Source organism: Procambarus clarkii, chromosome 34, assembly GCF_040958095.1.
Source record: "Procambarus clarkii isolate CNS0578487 chromosome 34, FALCON_Pclarkii_2.0, whole genome shotgun sequence".
Lineage (NCBI taxonomy): Eukaryota > Metazoa > Arthropoda > Malacostraca > Decapoda > Cambaridae > Procambarus > Procambarus clarkii.
This window is the reverse complement of record NC_091183.1, coordinates 19172908-19193451: the sequence shown is the minus strand read 5'-3', so window position 1 is coordinate 19193451 and position 20544 is coordinate 19172908. Positions and strand designations below refer to the sequence as shown.

General features: G+C 39.2%; 1 long non-coding RNA gene across 2 annotated transcripts in view; it reads left to right on the top strand.

Moving 5' to 3' along the window:
• The first annotated feature begins 19160 nt into the window (after positions 1–19160).
• LOC138371087 (uncharacterized) overlaps positions 19161–20544 on the top strand; it is a 12402-nt gene continuing 11018 nt past the window's right edge. Inside the window, exons 1-2 of one of the 2 annotated variants that reach the window (XR_011230288.1) lie at positions 19161–19502; positions 20042–20201. This is a non-coding gene — a long non-coding RNA (uncharacterized lncRNA). Of the gene's footprint in view, positions 19574–20041; positions 20202–20544 lie in introns of both variants that reach the window. The other variant, XR_011230289.1, reaches the window with a different exon arrangement.

The window sequence follows — 20544 nt, the reverse complement described above, 5'->3', positions numbered from 1 at the left end:
AGTTCTGGTGGACAGTGATGGGCCACGCTCAGAGTGGCCAGGGCATCCAGACAGTCAGGGCATCTTGAGAATAGTGAAAGTAAAATTCCGAGGCCATACTACTCTCAAAACATTAGAGAAATTAGTTCCTTTAGAACTGGCAGGAAAAGACGATCAGCAGTTCCAGTAAATAAAGTGATAATTTCCACTCTCAATATTCTCGTACATTTAACGTCATCAAAATTAATTGACTTGCACTACGAGAAACCATTTGCTGTCTTATAAAACCCCTTATTATGATATAAATACTAGTCATCAACCACATCTCAATCCATTCGGAACACTGCTTGATATAATACAATTTATACACAGAGTTCTAGCATTGGCGTGAGTGCGAATGCGCCACTGGATGGAGGAGCTGGGGGAGACAGCCGCCATATTAGCAATCTGGTATCTACCTGTTCTAGAGCTACACAATTATAATCGATCGAATTTGAGAGCATCCGTCCTTCTGTGAGCTTCTGATCGAGTGTACAGCTTCCACAACTTACGAACACCACGTTCGGCAGGATAGTAATATTTAGATTTAATAATATTGGTCTTTATTCTGTAATCCATATAATCTTCTCTCGTTACGTTGCAAGAGATATAAATAACCCACATGAGTGTTGATCTTACCCTCCAATTTCTTCAGATTATGCGATTAAATGCACGAATATAAAGTTTGGAGTGGAAATTACATAAGATTTGCCTTTCAGCGTTGAATTAACTGCGAGAGAGAGAGATGAATTTCTACCTGCATGTTCACGTGTCACAAGGACACGTGAACTCAGACAGAAATAAATGGGTTAGGGCTGCTGGACATTACGTTCCTCTCTGGCAGCTAAGCTGTTTCTGTTTCACTTTGTAGTTAGCTAATTGACTTATTTCTCATTGAATTAATATTTCTGAATGCTTTGTTTCATTATTAGAAGCATATTAACTTCATATTCTTTACCCCACCATCAAGTTGTTGCGTGTACGGAGTTAGTTCTGAATAAATTTAAATATTAAAGTTCATTTCTCTAAATCTATTTAATTTCATTTATGCATATATTATAGAAGATCTATAAGTCACTATAGGGAAAACTTGACTCAAATATTTTTTTCAAATTAATATTGTTTTCGATAGCTAGGAAGGACCACCACCTTTTGTGAAAAAGTGGAAAACTAAGGAGAGGAAGTGTATTGAAATTAAATCCAAGAACTAGAGTCCTATGGATGTTCTTAATTGATGATGTATTGAATATTAAAGGGACTGTATATTATGAGTCAAATTCACTCACCCAAAATGGGGTGTTAAATGCTAAAAGATTAATACATCTATAGCATTATTCTAGCGCTGGTTCTCGCTAGAGTAATTATAATACAAATGTATATTAAATTGGTTATATAATAAATAATTGGAGGTAAATGTACCTCAATATGCCATGAAATAATTTATAGCAAAAATAAATGGTTAGTTGAATTGATCTGAATGAAATATTTTACTGTAACTAAGTTGTTAATATCTACAAACAACTGTTAACAGCTTAGCTGTAAGATACAAGAGATGTGAAATCGGTTGCCACACTCCTCTGACGACGTGTTGCATCGGACAAATCGTTGCACGTGATCGTGGGGTAACCTAACTCCTTCCTTAACGTGGATTCAGGAGCTGAAAGGCAATTACAATGTAGAAATCTTCTACCTAAAGAATAATACATATATCTAATACTGCACAATTCTTCCACATAAGATTTGAATTATATACCTGACACTGTAGAATTCTTCTACAGAAAATAATGAATATAATTTCCTAAATAAATTACGGAAAATTGCTAGAGAGGAAACGTACTGGATTCTGTTGGTATGTTTACAGCCTAACGACAACTAGCCTAAATGTTTACTGTGATCACATGAAACAGAAAGGAAATATTAGTTGCCGGGCCGAGTGTCCGTTGATGGAGGGAACGACCCCAATCCTCCGTCTTCAACTGCTGTTGCTAAGACGTCAACTACGGGCTGGAGAATAAATAGTTCCAGGACACTGCCGTTATGTGTCGAAATAACGAGGCACCGCTCTCGTGGCTGTAGGAACGAATAATATAACACTAAGTAAGATCCCTGCAATGGCGTCTCTCTCTGCAAGCACGCTTCTTTAAGACCACTCTGCCAATGGCGTCCAAGTTTGCTTCCTCCCTATCTGGGATACGCATGTGCAGAAGGCTCCAGAGTAATCCTGAGAGTAAATATTTTATTTACTCGTAATTAATTAGGGAAGTAAGGAGTTATGACAAGTATTTATGTCACTAATTAATGTATTAAGTGGCAATATACTTTTGCATAGTGCAAGTCAGCTTATTAAGACTGCGTAAAATGAATGAAAGGAATATGATATATAATCATTGTACATTGCAATATTTTCCACTGGAGTTGTTAATTCACCTATATAAGCGAGTTTAGTAAGCAGTAATATGCTATATAAATAAAACAACTAAATAAACGTTACTTTCCTTAGTAAAGGAAAGTAATTAACTGGACTCTGTTTAGATTCAACAAAATATGGAGATATTTCATGTTTCAACATGACGCTACCTCATCGTCTCTATTAAGACGATGATACTAACAGCTTCCAGTCACTCTCCCTGATGATTGCGTTGTTTGCCAAGACTCCTCCAGCCTCCTCGGGATGCTCGAGCATGCGCAGTCGTGTTAAGACGCACTAAATATTTTCTATGATTTATTTAATTTCCTGAGTTAATGGAACTAAAATTTATAAAAAAATAGAGAGATTTAATCTGTCTTATTTGACAATATATAAATTCTCATTTCTTAAAAAATAAATGAAAGCTGTTCGATAGAAGAGAGTGCTGGACAGAAATATGTGAATGGGCTGGAATAACAATTCGTAACTGTATGAATTATTACCACCTAATGAATTATATTGTTTACTCGAATGTAAACAAATTATCAGCTTTAATTCTCTGAGTATATTCGTGACAATAGGATTATTAAATAATAATTCTCATTAAAGAATGTGAAATAAGGAAAACTTAATACAATTCTCGTGAATGTAAATAATCATGTGGGCTGATGCAACACATGACTAGAATTTCTGGGAAAATGAGGCGTTATTACCCGTTAATTAAATTATGTTAATTTCACTACTCTACTAGTTAGTAGTGTTAGTAAAATATATTACACAGTACAAGCATAGTTTCTTAATGTACTGTATGTTAGTAATTAAGTGTTGGAAATTTCTAACATTCCTGGCAATGTTGCATCTATTCCGGTTTACCTCTGTCATCTGCCTTCTGTATTTCTTCCACTCCCTCCTGCTTTATGCTTTTGCTTCCTGTAACAGTCTATTGAATCACTGGTTATTATATGTTCTCCAACGTTTTAGCCTTAATGGTGGTATGAATCTCTCTTCGGCCTCTTTGCACCTCAGTTATACTTGGTCCATCATTTCCCTCTTCCCTCTAACTTCCTCCTCCCATTGAACACTTCCAAGATACTCTCTCAATTTCATGTAACTCACTTTCATGTTTCATGTAAGTACTCGCCTATTTTTGCTTGTAGGGGATTGAGCTTTATCTCTTTGGTCCCGCCTCTCAGCTGCCAATCAACTGGTGTACAGATTCCTGAGCCTACTGGGTTCTATCATACCTAATTTTAAACTGTGTATGGAGTCAGCCTCCACCATATCACTGCCTAATGCATTCCACTTATTAACCACTCTGACACTGAAACAATTCTTTCTAATGTCTCTGTGGCACATTTGGGTACGAAGTTTCCACCAGTGTCCCCTTGTTCGTGTTCAACCCGTGCTGAAGAGTTTGTCTTTGTCCACCCTTTGTCCAAGGTTCCGGGTTTGATCCCCGATGCAGGCAGAGACAAATGGGCAATATTTTTCTTTCACCCTGATTGCCCTGTTACCTAGCAGTAAATAGATACCTGGGAGTTAGACAGCTGCTACGGGCTGCTTCCTGAGGATGTGTAACAAAAAGGAGGCCTGATCAAGGACAGGGCCGTGGGTACGCTAAGCCCCAAAATCAACTCATCTCAAGATAATCCTGTCAATTCCCCTGAGAATTTTGTAGGTGGTTATCATGAGTTCCCTTACTCTTCTGTTTTCCAGGGACGTGAGGTGTAGATCCTTTCAACCTTTCCTCGTAGCTCATACCTCTCAGTTCCAGGACAAGTCCGGTGGAATACCGCTGAATCTTCTCAAACTTTGTCTTGTGTTTAACTAGATATGGACTCCAGGTTGGAGCTGCATATTCCAGGATTGGTCTGACATAGGTGGTATACAGGGTCCTGAACGATTCTTAACACAAGTTTCTAAAGGCAGTTCTTATGTTGGCCATATGTCCCTGACGATATCCTTTTGATGTGGGCCTCTGGGGACAGGTTCGGTGTGATATCAACCCCCAGATCTTACTCTCTATTTGCCTCAGGCAGGATTTCACCTCCCAGATGGCACCTTGTGTTTATCCTTCTGCTCCCTTCGCCTAATTTCATTATTTTACACTTTCGTGAGTTGAACTTTAGTAGCCATTACTAGATCATTCTGGACACACCCAAACAGCAGAACACACCCAAAACACACTACAGAAGCTCCAAGCCGTAGCTATAGAGATAGAAGCACGAGTTAATAACCAATCACTTACCTACCTCTCTGATGATGTTTTGTAGTGTGAACCATTAAGTCCAGCTAATCTGATGTATGGAAGACCTCTCAGAACCCTAGTGTCCCTTACAGGCGAGGAACCAGAGGATCCTTCATATGTCCGAGAGAGTGATTTGGTTCAACGTTTCAAACATCTATCAGGGGTGATAAGTCGGTGGAATGACGTATGGACTGGGGAATACCTTACAGCTCTGAGGGAATATCACTTTGAAGGCAAACAACCCATACACAGAATTAACTTGAACCCTGGTGACATAGTTCTGGTGGACAGTGATGGGCCACGCTCAGAGTGGCCAGGGCATCCAGACAGTCAGGGCATCTTGAGAATAGTGAAAGTAAAATTCCGAGGCCATACTACTCTCAAAACATTAGAGAAATTAGTTCCTTTAGAACTGGCAGGAAAAGACGATCAGCAGTTCCAGTAAATAAAGTGATAATTTCCACTCTCAATATTCTCGTACATTTAACGTCATCAAAATTAATTGACTTGCACTACGAGAAACCATTTGCTGTCTTATAAAACCCCTTATTATGATATAAATACTAGTCATCAACCACATCTCAATCCATTCGGAACACTGCTTGATATAATACAATTTATACACAGAGTTCTAGCATTGGCGTGAGTGCGAATGCGCCACTGGATGGAGGAGCTGGGGGAGACAGCCGCCATATTAGCAATCTGGTATCTACCTGTTCTAGAGCTACACAATTATAATCGATCGAATTTGAGAGCATCCGTCCTTCTGTGAGCTTCTGATCGAGTGTACAGCTTCCACAACTTACGAACACCACGTTCGGCAGGATAGTAATATTTAGATTTAATAATATTGGTCTTTATTCTGTAATCCATATAATCTTCTCTCGTTACGTTGCAAGAGATATAAATAACCCACATGAGTGTTGATCTTACCCTCCAATTTCTTCAGATTATGCGATTAAATGCACGAATATAAAGTTTGGAGTGGAAATTACATAAGATTTGCCTTTCAGCGTTGAATTAACTGCGAGAGAGAGAGATGAATTTCTACCTGCATGTTCACGTGTCACAAGGACACGTGAACTCAGACAGAAATAAATGGGTTAGGGCTGCTGGACATTACGTTCCTCTCTGGCAGCTAAGCTGTTTCTGTTTCACTTTGTAGTTAGCTAATTGACTTATTTCTCATTGAATTAATATTTCTGAATGCTTTGTTTCATTATTAGAAGCATATTAACTTCATATTCTTTACCCCACCATCAAGTTGTTGCGTGTACGGAGTTAGTTCTGAATAAATTTAAATATTAAAGTTCATTTCTCTAAATCTATTTAATTTCATTTATGCATATATTATAGAAGATCTATAAGTCACTATAGGGAAAACTTGACTCAAATATTTTTTTCAAATTAATATTGTTTTCGATAGCTAGGAAGGACCACCACCTTTTGTGAAAAAGTGGAAAACTAAGGAGAGGAAGTGTATTGAAATTAAATCCAAGAACTAGAGTCCTATGGATGTTCTTAATTGATGATGTATTGAATATTAAAGGGACTGTATATTATGAGTCAAATTCACTCACCCAAAATGGGGTGTTAAATGCTAAAAGATTAATACATCTATAGCATTATTCTAGCGCTGGTTCTCGCTAGAGTAATTATAATACAAATGTATATTAAATTGGTTATATAATAAATAATTGGAGGTAAATGTACCTCAATATGCCATGAAATAATTTATAGCAAAAATAAATGGTTAGTTGAATTGATCTGAATGAAATATTTTACTGTAACTAAGTTGTTAATATCTACAAACAACTGTTAACAGCTTAGCTGTAAGATACAAGAGATGTGAAATCGGTTGCCACACTCCTCTGACGACGTGTTGCATCGGACAAATCGTTGCACGTGATCGTGGGGTAACCTAACTCCTTCCTTAACGTGGATTCAGGAGCTGAAAGGCAATTACAATGTAGAAATCTTCTACCTAAAGAATAATACATATATCTAATACTGCACAATTCTTCCACATAAGATTTGAATTATATACCTGACACTGTAGAATTCTTCTACAGAAAATAATGAATATAATTTCCTAAATAAATTACGGAAAATTGCTAGAGAGGAAACGTACTGGATTCTGTTGGTATGTTTACAGCCTAACGACAACTAGCCTAAATGTTTACTGTGATCACATGAAACAGAAAGGAAATATTAGTTGCCGGGCCGAGTGTCCGTTGATGGAGGGAACGACCCCAATCCTCCGTCTTCAACTGCTGTTGCTAAGACGTCAACTACGGGCTGGAGAATAAATAGTTCCAGGACACTGCCGTTATGTGTCGAAATAACGAGGCACCGCTCTCGTGGCTGTAGGAACGAATAATATAACACTAAGTAAGATCCCTGCAATGGCGTCTCTCTCTGCAAGCACGCTTCTTTAAGACCACTCTGCCAATGGCGTCCAAGTTTGCTTCCTCCCTATCTGGGATACGCATGTGCAGAAGGCTCCAGAGTAATCCTGAGAGTAAATATTTTATTTACTCGTAATTAATTAGGGAAGTAAGGAGTTATGACAAGTATTTATGTCACTAATTAATGTATTAAGTGGCAATATACTTTTGCATAGTGCAAGTCAGCTTATTAAGACTGCGTAAAATGAATGAAAGGAATATGATATATAATCATTGTACATTGCAATATTTTCCACTGGAGTTGTTAATTCACCTATATAAGCGAGTTTAGTAAGCAGTAATATGCTATATAAATAAAACAACTAAATAAACGTTACTTTCCTTAGTAAAGGAAAGTAATTAACTGGACTCTGTTTAGATTCAACAAAATATGGAGATATTTCATGTTTCAACATGACGCTACCTCATGGCATCATGGTGACTAGGAAGGATTTGGCAGAATATTGCGTCGCAATAGAAAACATTAATTGGATTAATTCTACGAATGAGTAATGTTAGTAAATGCTAATGTTAGCAAATAAATGAAGATTAAATGTTGGTTTATTTCCAACACCACTGGTTCTCTGATCTTTAACATTAATTTTGGTCTTTCGAAACATTTCTGATTATTAAAATATAGAACTAATTCCTCCCCCACATGGATTTTCCGCATATGTAAATATATATCTAACTATATATATCTCTTCGTTTATATTGGCAGCAAGTTTTCATTTAGACATGTTTCATTAAATGATGACTGTATATTCTGAGTTGATTATTTTCTTGTTTAGAGCTTCTATCCCAACTGACTAGTGCTCTTGCATCTTAATGTAACAGGAAGAAGATTTCTCCAAATGTCATATTTGTTCAAGTTTACTAAAAGAAAAATAATTAATGTATAATGTATTATACGTATTGTAATTTTATACAACATTTCGAACCTTCAAAGTTCATTCTCAAGCGAGGAGTGACAAGGCATGACTGATGAAGCTTAAGCCACATACGTGGTGTTATGGGCGAGAGTAGTCTGTAATAAGGCTTGAGTGAGTGTAACACTGGTGGGTCAGGTACATACAAAATTAAGTCAAGGGAAAACACGATAGAAAAACAATAGAGGTAAAGTGAGCATACAAGGATAAGTGAGGTGGTAGGGTAATTGACGGTGAGGTGACTATAATAGGCATGGCGTTTTGGGCATCGTTGGCATTTTCACGTTCCGGTCTTGGTCTCATTCTTGGTGGGCAGAGTGAATAGTTCTGTTATTTGCAACTTAACGATGGATTGTTCTACTTTTAAGTGTACAGCTTCAAGACATTGTAATCTACTTAGATCTTAGGGGCCTCGTAGCCTGGTGGATAGCGCGCAGGACTCGTAATTCTTTGGCGCGGGTTCGATTCCCGCACGAGGCAGAAACAAATGGGCAAAGTTTCTTTCACCCTGAATGCCCCTGTTACCTAGCAGTAAATAGGTACCTGGGAGTTAGTCAGCTGTCATGGGCTGCTTCCTGGGGGTGGAGGCCTGGTCGAGGACCGGGCCGCGGGGACACTAAAGCCCCGAAATCATCTCAAGATAACCTCAAGATATAGGCTTTATCTAATATGCATGTGCTTTTATTTAACAGTTCTCTCGTTAAGGTTATGTTATGGGCTTCAATCATACGATTTTTAAGGCCACCTGATTGAAGATGACAAGTTAAACGCCTTGTGAGCTTGGTGCAGGTGTACATCGTCCATGGTGTAGGTGTACATAGTCCATGATGTAGGTGTACATACTTCATGGTATAGGTGTACATTCTTCATGGTGTAGGTGTACATCCTTCATGGTGCAGGTGTACATCCATCATGGTGTAGGTGTATGTTACGAACCTTACCTCCTGTGGAGGTTAGTTTCAAGTATAAAATGTTGGTGGGCACAGAGGAGAATGTTTGATAGGAAAATATCTACAGCTGATAACTGGGAGGCCGCGAGTCACCAGTAATACTCCGCAAAGTAAAGTAGTGCATTCTCAGCTGGAGATTGTCAGGAATAATGTGAACTGGAATAGCCTATGTGAGGGAAAATGGACTCAATCAAAAAGCATGCAGATGGAATATGGGAAATAAATTCAATAAAGGGTTCGATTGCAAATTAAAGAATAGAGTATTAACGGGCGATGATGCAAGAGAGGTGGACGCCATCTTAACTTGAGGGAAGCTGTATCGCTGACGACCAGATCCTGCTATCTGAGGGCTTTTCTCCGAACGCACAGTCAGATAAGCCTTCCTTTGTATCTAAACTGGGATGCAAGATATAGTACAGTAGTTAAGCAGACTTTGTAGAGATTTTATAAGAGAGAGTCCAGGTTTCCTAGAGTTTCATATTTGTGTCACTGGTTGATAGGTGTGGTGGCTGTGTGCACGGTTCCAGATTTGGGATTATGAGCCATAGGGTAACGAGAGCCCACTTGGGAGTCTCATTAATACAAATTGACCATGTGTTGTAAGCAATAAAATTTCATATTTGTAATATCGTGTGTATTATATATATAAATTTGTGTCTTTGTACTAGGCTGTTTTCCTCACTCCTTGATTTCCCCTAGGTTCCAGTAATATCATCTATTCCCCTAGACAACATTTAAAGGTCCATCACCACCAAATTCTTGACAGGCCTCTATGTTACACAAACTATGACACAACCCATGACAGTGTACAACCTTCTAATCTAGGGTGTTATACAGCAGCCCTAGACTAAATGTTGGGTTACACAGTGTGTGTCAAGAGCTAGCTGTGTGATACTGTGGTACTTGGTAATTAATACAGCTGGCCTTGACTGTATGAAGGGTTACATAGTGTGTGGCAAGAGTCAGCTGTGTGATACTAAGTTACCTGCACATCTATACAGCAGCCCAAGACAATATGTAATGTTACACTGTGTGTCATGAGGTAGCTTATTCATTCTACGGTACTTGGTCATTTACTAAGCTGTCCAAGACTATATGAAGGGTTACATTGTGTGTCATGAGGATGCTCTGTGATACTAAGGTACCTGGACATCTTTACAGATGCCCTAGACAATACGATGGGTTACATTTACAACCTGACATTTAAGGTTCTTGGACATTTATACAGCTGCCCTAGACTATATGAAGGGTTGCATAGTGTGCGAAAAGAGCTAGCTCTGTGATACTAAGGTACCTAGACATTCATGCAGCTGCCCTTGATTATATGAAGAGTTACATTGTGTGTGTGTGTCAAGAGTTTGATGTGTGGTACTTAAGCACCTGAACATTTATACCGCTTCCATAGACTTTATAAAGGGTTACATAGTGTGTGTCTTGAGCAAGTTGTGTGACTCTAAGATACCAGGACATTTAAACATCTGCCATGGACTATATCAAGGGTTGTGTAGTGTTTGAAAAGAGCTAGATTTGTTATACTAAGGTACCGGGCCCTTTATACGGCTGGTCTAAACTATATAAAGAGTTACAAAGTGTATGAAAAGAGCTAGCTGTGTGATACTAAGGTACTTGGTCATTTATTCATCTGCCCTAGACTATTGGAAGGGTTACATATTGTATGTTAAGAGTTAGTTGTGTGATATTAAAGTACATGAAAATTTACACAGCTGCGCTAGACTATATGAAGGGTTACAAAGTGTGTGTCAAGAGCTTGATTTGTGATACTACAATGGTACCTGAACATCTTCACAGCTGCCCTATACTATATGATGGGTTACACAGTGTGTCAAGAGCTAGCTTGGTGTTACTAAGGTTCCTGGACATTTATAAAGCTGCCCTAGACAATATGATGGGTTACATAGTGTGTGTCATGAGCTGGCTTTGTGATACTAACGTACCTGGACCCTTATACATCTGAAACTAGATTTTATGAAGGGTTACATTGTGTGTGTCAAAAGCTAGTTGTGTGATACTCAAATACTTGGAGATTTATACAATTGCTCGAGACTATGAAGGGGTTACATAGTGAGTGTCAAGAAATTGATGTGTGATACTAAGGTACCTGGACATTTATTTAGCTGCCTTAGACTATGTGAAAGGTTACATAGTGTGTGTCAAGAGCTAGCTGTGTAATACTAAGGAACCAGGACATTTATATAGTTGCACTATACTATATGAGTGGTTACATAGTGTATGTCAAAAACTAGCTATTAGATACTATAGTATCTGGACATTTATACAAGTTCCCTGGACTATATGAAGGGTTCTGTATTGTGTGAAAATAGCTAGATTTGTTATACTAAGGTACCAGGACATTAATACAGCTGATCTATACTATATAGAGGGTTACAAAGTGCGTGAAAAGAGCTAACTGTGTGATACAAAGGTACCTGCGCTTTTATATAGCTGCCCTTGACTATATAATGGGTTACATAGTGTGTGTCATGAGATAGCTGTGTGATACTAAGGTACCTGGACATTTATACAGCTGTGATAGACTATATGAAGGGTTACATAGCTTGTGTCAAGAGCTATCTGTGTGACATTAAGGTACCTGGGCATTTATACAACTGCCCTTGATTATATGATCGGTAACATAGTGTGTGTCAAGAGCTAGCTGTTAGATACTAACGTACATGGACATTTATACAACTGTTCTAGACTATATAAAGGATTACATAGTGTGTGAAAAGAGCTATCTGTGTGATACTTGGGTACCTGGTGATTTATTCATCCACTCTAGATTATATGATGGTTTACATAGTGTATGTCAAGAGGTAGCTGCGTAATACTAAAGTTCGTGGACATTTATGTAGCTACCTAGACCATACGAAGGGTTAAGTAGTGTGTGTCAAGAGCTAGCTGTGTGATATTAAGGTAAAGGGTCATTTATACAGCTGCCCAAGACTACATGAAGGATTATGTAGTGTGTCAAGAGCTTGATGTGTGATACTAAGGTAACAGAACATTTATACAGCTGCCCTAGACTATATGAAGGATTACATAGTGTGTCAAGAGCTAGCTGTGTGATTTTAAGGTACCTTCTCATTTATACAGCTCTCCTAGGCTATCTGAAGAGTTACATAATTTGTGAAAATCTAGATATAATAAGGCACCTGGACATTTATGCAACTATCCTAGAGTATAGAGTAGTTACATAGTGAAACTCTACAAATGGGATGTACACCCTTACTATAACATTTACAACTGTACTTTGACATTTACACCTGTACTATGATATAATACACATGTACTATGACATGTTCTTCTGAACTGTGACACGTACTCATGTACTATGACATGTACTATAACATGTACATATGTACTATGTATGACATGAACACATGTAATTTGACATGTACACAAGTACTCTGACATGTACACATTTACTATGACATCTACCCCTTTACTATGTCATATACACGCGTACTATTACATGTACACCCGTACTATGACATGTACACCCGTACTATGACATGTACACCCGTACTGTGACATGTACACCCGTACTATGACATGTACACCCGTACTATGACATGTACACCTGTACTGTGACATGTACACCCGCACTATGACATGTGCACCTGTACTGTGACATGTACACCCGTACTATGACATGTGCACCTGTACTGTGACACGTACACCCGTACTGTGACATGTACACCCGTACTATGACATGTACACCTGTACTATGACATGTACACCTGTACTGTGACACATACACCTGTACTATGGCATGTACACCCGTACTAAGACATGTACACCTGTACTATGACATATACACCCGTACTATGACATGTACACCTGTACTATGACATGTACACCCGTACTATGACATGTACACCTGTACTGTGACACATACACCTGTACTATGACATGTACACCCGTACTGTGACATGTACACCTGTACTATGACATATACACCTGTACTATTACATGTACACCTGTACTATGACATGTACACCCGTACTGTGACATGTACACCTGTACTATGACATGTACACCTGTACTGTGACATGTACACCTGTACTATGACATGTACACCCGTACTGTGACATGCACACCCGTACTGTGACATGCACACCCGTACTGTGACATGTACACCTGTACTATGACATGTACACCCGTACTATGACATGTACACCCGTACTATGACATGTACACTCGTACTATGACATTTACCTGATTTACCTGAGGGCCACTAACCATAGTAGCCTCGACGAGGACAGAAATTTGGCTGCTTGTCGACGGTCCTAGCATTTTTCCTAGATCTTTTCCGGGTAAATTTTAAATCTTAACAGAGTTTTTGCATTTACGGCTTCCACGGGTAGGCGGTTCTATGACTTATTAACCCTTTGGGTTAAAAAGCATCTCCTGTTCTCAGTCCGAGATTGTGGCTTGTTGTTCTCCAAGCGGTTGATCTTTGTTTGTTTTACATCTAACTTTTTGAAAAAAATATTAATCCGGATCAACGTACTCCAAGTTTCACTGAGATCCACCCTGTCATGTCTGGTTTGCAGTGTTGTTAGCCCTGTGGCCCTCAACCGTTCCTGATATGTTAGTTGACTTAACTCTGGAATTATTTTTGTTGCCAGGTGTTGCACTTTCTCCAGAGCAGCTATAGCCTTCTAAAGATGAAGTCTCCATGCTTGAGTACAGTAATCCAAATGGGGCGCACAAGAGATTTAAATAATTGCATCACCACCTTCTTTTTCGTAAGTCGAAGGTACACTTCATTATTCCAAGGGCTTGGAAAGCTACTCATAGTACTATTTTACTATGTACTGTGGTACTGTGATGTGTACAACTGTACTGTGATGTGTACACGTGTACTATGATGTGTACACCTGTACTATGACATGTACACCTGTACTATGACTTGTACACCTGTACTATGACGTATACACCTGTACGATGATATGTACACCTGTACTTTGACGTGTACACCTGTACTTTGACGTGTACACCTGTACTATGACGAGTACACCTTTACTATGACATGAACACCTGTACTATATATACACCTGTATAATACCATGTACACCTGTACTATGACATGTACACCTGTACTATGACATGTACACCTGTACTATGACATATGCATCTGTACACCTGTAATGTGACATGTACACTTCTACAATAACATGTACACCTGTACTATGACATGTACACCCGTTCTATGACGTCTACACCCGTACTATGACATGTACACTTGTACTAAGTAGTGTACACCTGACCTTTGTAGTGTACACCTGAACTATGATGTGTAGACATGTTCTATGACGTGTACACTTTTATTATGACGTGTACATCTGTACTATGAAGTGTACACCTGTACTATGAAATGCACACCTGTACTATGAAGTGCACATCTGTACACGTCACTCCAGAAAGTGGAGTTGTCTATTGTTGCAGGTCTCAATTTTGGGGATATTGTGTTGCTGTTCTCCACAACGACCTGGCTCAAACATTGACAAGTGTCGTGTATGCGGTATAACACAGTCTAAGTATAGTGTGGCCACATAGTATAGGTAAGTGTATGCGGGTTATACTGCAAGACAACAACCCGGAACGAGTGAGTGCCCAATATAATTAATAACAAGTTTCAGTGTGATTTCTGCTGTAACGATGCTGTTTGCATATGTTATAATGTATCATTTCGGCAGGTTGAGGTTGTGACGGCATGATATATTAGCAGCATGTAATACACCGGTACATCAAGCTACACGAGACGACGCCAACAGCCTCACTGTCCACGAGGGAGACGGGGCTCAGGCGCACCACACGGGTCTATTGTCTCTTGACAACACCTACAGTCTACTAAGACAGCTAAGCTAGTCTATTTTATATATAATCCGCTGAATTTAATCCGTTTTTAATCATTAATATATAGATTATATTAACCGATTTGTTTCAGTTTAGTAGAATAAATCCAAAACCTCTAGGCTTGTAAAGAGTTTATTTGAGGGAAATAAATTTCCCACAGATGTCCATTCCATCCAGCGGTCGACCCCAAAGACTCATTCATACCTTTTAACATACTATTCATTCAAAGTACGATTTTTCTCATATATAAATAAATATTGTTATGTATTAGAATACTGTGCTTATTTAGGTTAGGTTAGGTTAGGTGTTTTTGTTCTGTTGGCTATTATTTGTATTTGTAGTACGTGGGTGAAACATTTACAAGAGTTGTAGTTCGAACAAATACCGTCAGTGAAACACTTGTTCCGGAATTGTTCGAACGCCATCAGTTGTGAGTCGTGCATATACTGTTTTTAGTTCATAAACAGGGGGTTTGGTGGGTGCATGGAATGGACTTTGGTCTTTGTTTATGAAGATGCAACCCTTCTTCAGATCAAGTCCATTTTATCCAGCGGTCGACCCAAAAGACGCTTTCATAAATTTTAACATTCTGTTCATTCGAAACAGAACATCGCTCAAATATTAATTATTATAATGATATATTAGCATATTGTGCATATTTAGGCACTGGTTATGTTAGGTTAGGTGTTTAGGTTATGTTGCTGATTATTTGTATTTGTAATACGTGTGTGAAGCATTTATAGCAACCCGTCCTCGACTCAAGTCCATTACATTCAGCGGTCAACCCCACAGACGCATTCATATACAGAGGTACCTCGGTTCAAAAGTTTAATCCATTTCTGGAGACAGCTTGAAATCCTAAACCTCGTAATACGAAGCTAATTTCCCCATAAGAAATAATGGGAAATGAATTAATCCGTTCCTGACTTCCCAAAATACTGACTTCAAACTAAATTTTATACCTAATTCATCGAAATCTACACTACCAAAGTATGTTCAAGTTATTACTTACCCTTGCTGATGACTGCTGTTGGCGTATGGAAAATGGTGAGGAGAGGGAGGAGGAGAGGTGTTACTGTTTGGAGGGGGAGTCCCCTTCCATTATAATATCAGGCAGTGAGGACCTCTCTGGAGTGCATTCTCTGGCACGTTTTGCCTGCATACCACTAGGTCCTGGTTGTGGCTCACTGCTCGATTTTCTCACAACAAAGCGGTCCATTGATGATTGTTTTTCCCTTCTTCGCAAAATGTTTCTGTAGTGAGGCATCACATTGTCATTGAAAAGATTAATGCAACGGCCTACTGTTGCTTTCTCAAGGTGAGTCGTATCAATAAAAGTTTGCATTTCTTCCCACATCTGACACCACTTCCTAATGGTTGCGGAAGGGACATTCACTGCTGCCTCATCCTCCTCCACTAGAGAAACATCCTCAGCTGAGTCTTCTTGCTGTTCCTTTTGAAGTGCTTGGAGTTCTTCGGTGGTCAGTTCTTCCACCAACTCCTCCACATCAGCACCTTCCAATTTCAAGCCCATTTGCCGGCCCAGAGTAATGATTTCCTCAACAATAGGCACATCATTCACTGGCTCAACCCTCTCAAAGTTTAGTTCTGTCACACATTCAGGCCACAATTTTCTCCAGCTAGAGATTAGGGTTCTTCGAATCATTTCTTGCCTGGCTTCTGTCAACGAGTTTTAAAGCACTACAAATGTTAAAATGGTCTTTCCAGAAGTCTTTGAGGGTGAGTTTAGTGGCTTCAGTCACTTCAAAACATTTCCGGAAAAGTGCCCTTTCATAAAGTTTCTTAAAATTCGCTATGATTTTCTGATCCATAGGCTGAATTAGAGGAGTGGTGAGGAGTGGAAGGAACTTTACTGTGAGAAAATTACTGTATCTGTGCAACAATTCATCTTCCAAGCCTGGAGGATGAGCAGGAATATTGTCGAGGAGAAGCAGGGCCTTGAGTGGCAAATGTTTCTCCTGCAGACAATTTTCTATGGCAGGGCACACCGCTTCATTCACCCACTCCGAAAATAAAAATCCTAGTCACCCATGCCTTTTTATTAGCCCTCCACATCACACACATTTGTGTTTTCTGCATTTTATGCTGTTTGAAAACCCTTGGATTTTCAGAATGATGCACAAGCAAGGGTTTAATTTTCAATTCGCCACTCGAATTTGAACACAGCACAAGCATAAACCTATCTTTCATAGGCTTGTGTCCGGGCAATGATTTTTCCTCCTTGGTAATGTATGTCCTCTTAGGTAATCTTTTCCAGAACTGGCCTGTCTCATCACTTGTTGCGGTAGGTATCCTTCAGCCTCTGCAAACTCTTTAAATTCTTCACTAAATCTTTCAGTCGCTGGTTTCTCTGAGCTGGCAGCCTCCTCATGCCTTGCAACACTATGAATAACACTTCTTTTTCCAAAATTTTCAAACCATCCCCTGCTTGCCTTAAAATCTATCGTATCTGCTCTCATTCCAGGGGTTTCTTTACAAAGTCATATGCAATACCCTGACTTTCTCACAAATGATGGCCTCTAAAACACTATCACCCGCTAATTCCTTGGTGAGTATCCAAATTAATAACAACTTTTCCACTTCCTCAAGTATTTGTGGTCTTTGTTTCGTGATTGTTATTGCGCCTTTTGCCACTTTAGCAAAGTGGCAAAAGGCATAATGTCCTTTTTCTTGCCAAGTATAGTGCATATCGTTGACGTGGATTTGTTGTACTGCCTATAAAGTTCTACAACACGTGCACCATTTTCATGCTACCGAATGATCTCTTATTTTTCATCAATTGTCATCCTCACATCCGATTTCTTGACTTGATCCTTACCACTGGCTTTCTTTGGACCCATGGTGTGATATATATAATAACAACTTTTATGGTCAAATGGCTAAAAACCCAACAAAACACTTTAAATCCTGGTGAAGAATTCAGACGTGATAGTCACTGGGCGCGAGGCCACTGGTAAACTGAGGGGCTACCGCCGTGTCACCACGTGCTAGGTCGACCTGTACACATATCAACACACTCATCTTTCGAGGCAACTCTCGTATTCCGATGTAATTTTTTCGAGCAAATCCTACTCGTATTGTGAAAAACTCGTATACAGGGTCACTCGTATTCCGAGGAACCACTGTATTTTAACATGCTGTTCATTCAAAATGGGAATTTTCTCAAGTATAAATTAATATTATAATATATTAGCATATTGTGCATAAAAAGGCATAGGTTAGGTTAGGTGTTTAGGTTCTGTTGGTGATTATTTGTATTTGTAGTACGTGGGTGAAGCATTTACAGCGTTGTGGTTCGAACAAAATTCGTCAGTGAAGCACTTTTTCCGAATATGTTCGAACGTCAGCAGTTGTGAGTCGTGTGTAAACAGCTTTTCATTCATAAACAGGGGGTTTGGCGGGTGCATGGAATCACTTTTGGATCTTTGTTTGGAGGACGGGCTGTTTATAGTGCTGTGGTTTGAACAAAATTCATCAGTGAAGCATTTGTTCCAGAGGTGCTCGAACGTCAGCAGTTGTGAGTCGTGTGTAAACCGCTTTTAATTCATAAACAGGGGGTGTGACAGGTGCATGGAATCACTTTTGGGTCTTTGTTTGGAGGACAGCTGAATCAGCGAAGAACAGTTAAAAAAAATGTTCGAAAGCGATCAGTTGTGAGTCGTGTGTTGAGCGTTTTTCCATTCATAAACTGGTTGGTGGATTAGCAAGTATTTGGTTTTTGATGATGAAACCAACAACCCGTCCTCGACTCAAGTCCATTCCATCCAGCGATCGACCCACACAGACGCTTTTATAATTTTGTGCATGCTGTTCATTCAAAATGGAAATTTTCTCAAATATAAACAATATTATAATATATTAGCATATTGTGCATATATAGGCATAGGTTAGGTTAGGTTAGGTGTTTAGGATCCGTTGCCGATTATTTGTATTTGTAGTACGTGGGTGAAGCATTTACAGCGTTGTGGTTCGAACAAAATTCGTCAGTGAAGCATTTGTTCCTGAAGTGTTCGAACGAAATCAGTTGTGAGTCGTGTGTAAACCGTTTTCCATTCATAAACAGGGGGTTTGGCGGGTGCATGGAATCACTTTTGGGTCTTTGTTTGGAGGACGGGCTGACTGGAGGTAATGGACTTGAGTCGAGGACAAGTTGAGACCGGGGTGCTGAGGCCAGATTCACGAAGTAGTTACAGAAGCACTTACGAACTTGCATATCTTTTCTCAATCTTTGGCGACTTTGTTTACAATTACTAAACAGTTAATGAGCTCCGAAGCACCAAGAGGCTGTTAATAACAATAACAACAGTTGATTGGGAATTTTTATAATTGAAAATGTTTAATAAATGTAACCAAAGGTGTTAAAGATTGTGGAAAGTTGTACACGTTCGTAAGTACTTGCGTAATTGCTTTGTGAATCTGGCCACTGCTTCGCACTGATCTAAATAGGCAGTTGAGAGAGTAGGGAAGTGGAGGGAGAGAGTGGGGACGATGACCACTGCTGACTAGTAGTCAGCCACGGTAGTCTGAGGAAAGTTGTGTTATGGCAGTGTTAATGTACTGTGTTGACCAGTACACCTTCACCCGTCACGGTAGTCTGAGGTAAGTTGTGTTATGGCAGTGTTAGTGTAGTGTGTTGACCAGTACACCTTCACCCGTCACGGTATTCTGAGGTAAGTTGTGTTATGGCAGTGTTAGTGTAGTGTCAAGACTTTGTTCTCAAGTTTATTATTAATGCAATTCAAGAGTTATAATTTAAATAATAAACAATAACTGTTTTCTTTATTTTCTAAATGTAGAGCTTGTCTTGGTAAATGTTAAACAAGGTTTTGTATGGATTTAGGACATACCGTATAGGCTGGAAACGATATGTTTGCCATACATTCCAGCAAATGCACAACATAGATTACTGTAGGAAATTTACGGTTCAGTTAAATATGATTTTGCTGTTAGCTTTCAAAATTTAAAGTTTGATTCAGCAATGGACAAAACTGACGTACATGTAAACACCCTATTTTGTTACAATCACCCACTCTGCTAAATTACATTAACAATGGTCCCGTGCATACACGGGATGTAGACATTTTATCATAATGCATATGAAATGTTTTTAAATATTTAAATTGACTTGGGTGCCAAAGTTCTCTGCAGGAGTTGCAGTGTCCCGAATGAATGTAGGGAGTACCGAAGGAACCTTGTGTAGTCTGGTGTTTGAGGGACTGTCACGCTGGTTAACGGAAATATACATCGGAGCTCTACAGACCTCTGTACTAGCTCTTCTGTGGACGCTAGAGCTGCCAGGTGAGATTGTAACTTTAATAATCTACATCTTGGGTATGGGTGCTGTTGTATAGGTTGCTCGTCGGAGGCAGCGTCATTTATTAACCTGAATACGGCCCATTTTCGCGTTTGGGTTCGATGCCTTCCATGTAGACTATCTCAAATACTGAATACTTTAAGAGCACTACCTTTGTTGAGCTGTGTGAACCATGTACTGAAACGCTACCTAAAAATAGTCTTGGTGTTGTAGAGGCTGGTGTGGACAGTCACTTTAATGTACTCCTCCATAATATGTTAGTGGATAGCGGTTAATTAATAATGTAACTGAATAACTGCTAGCTTAGTGTTGGGCTTCAAGACCAAT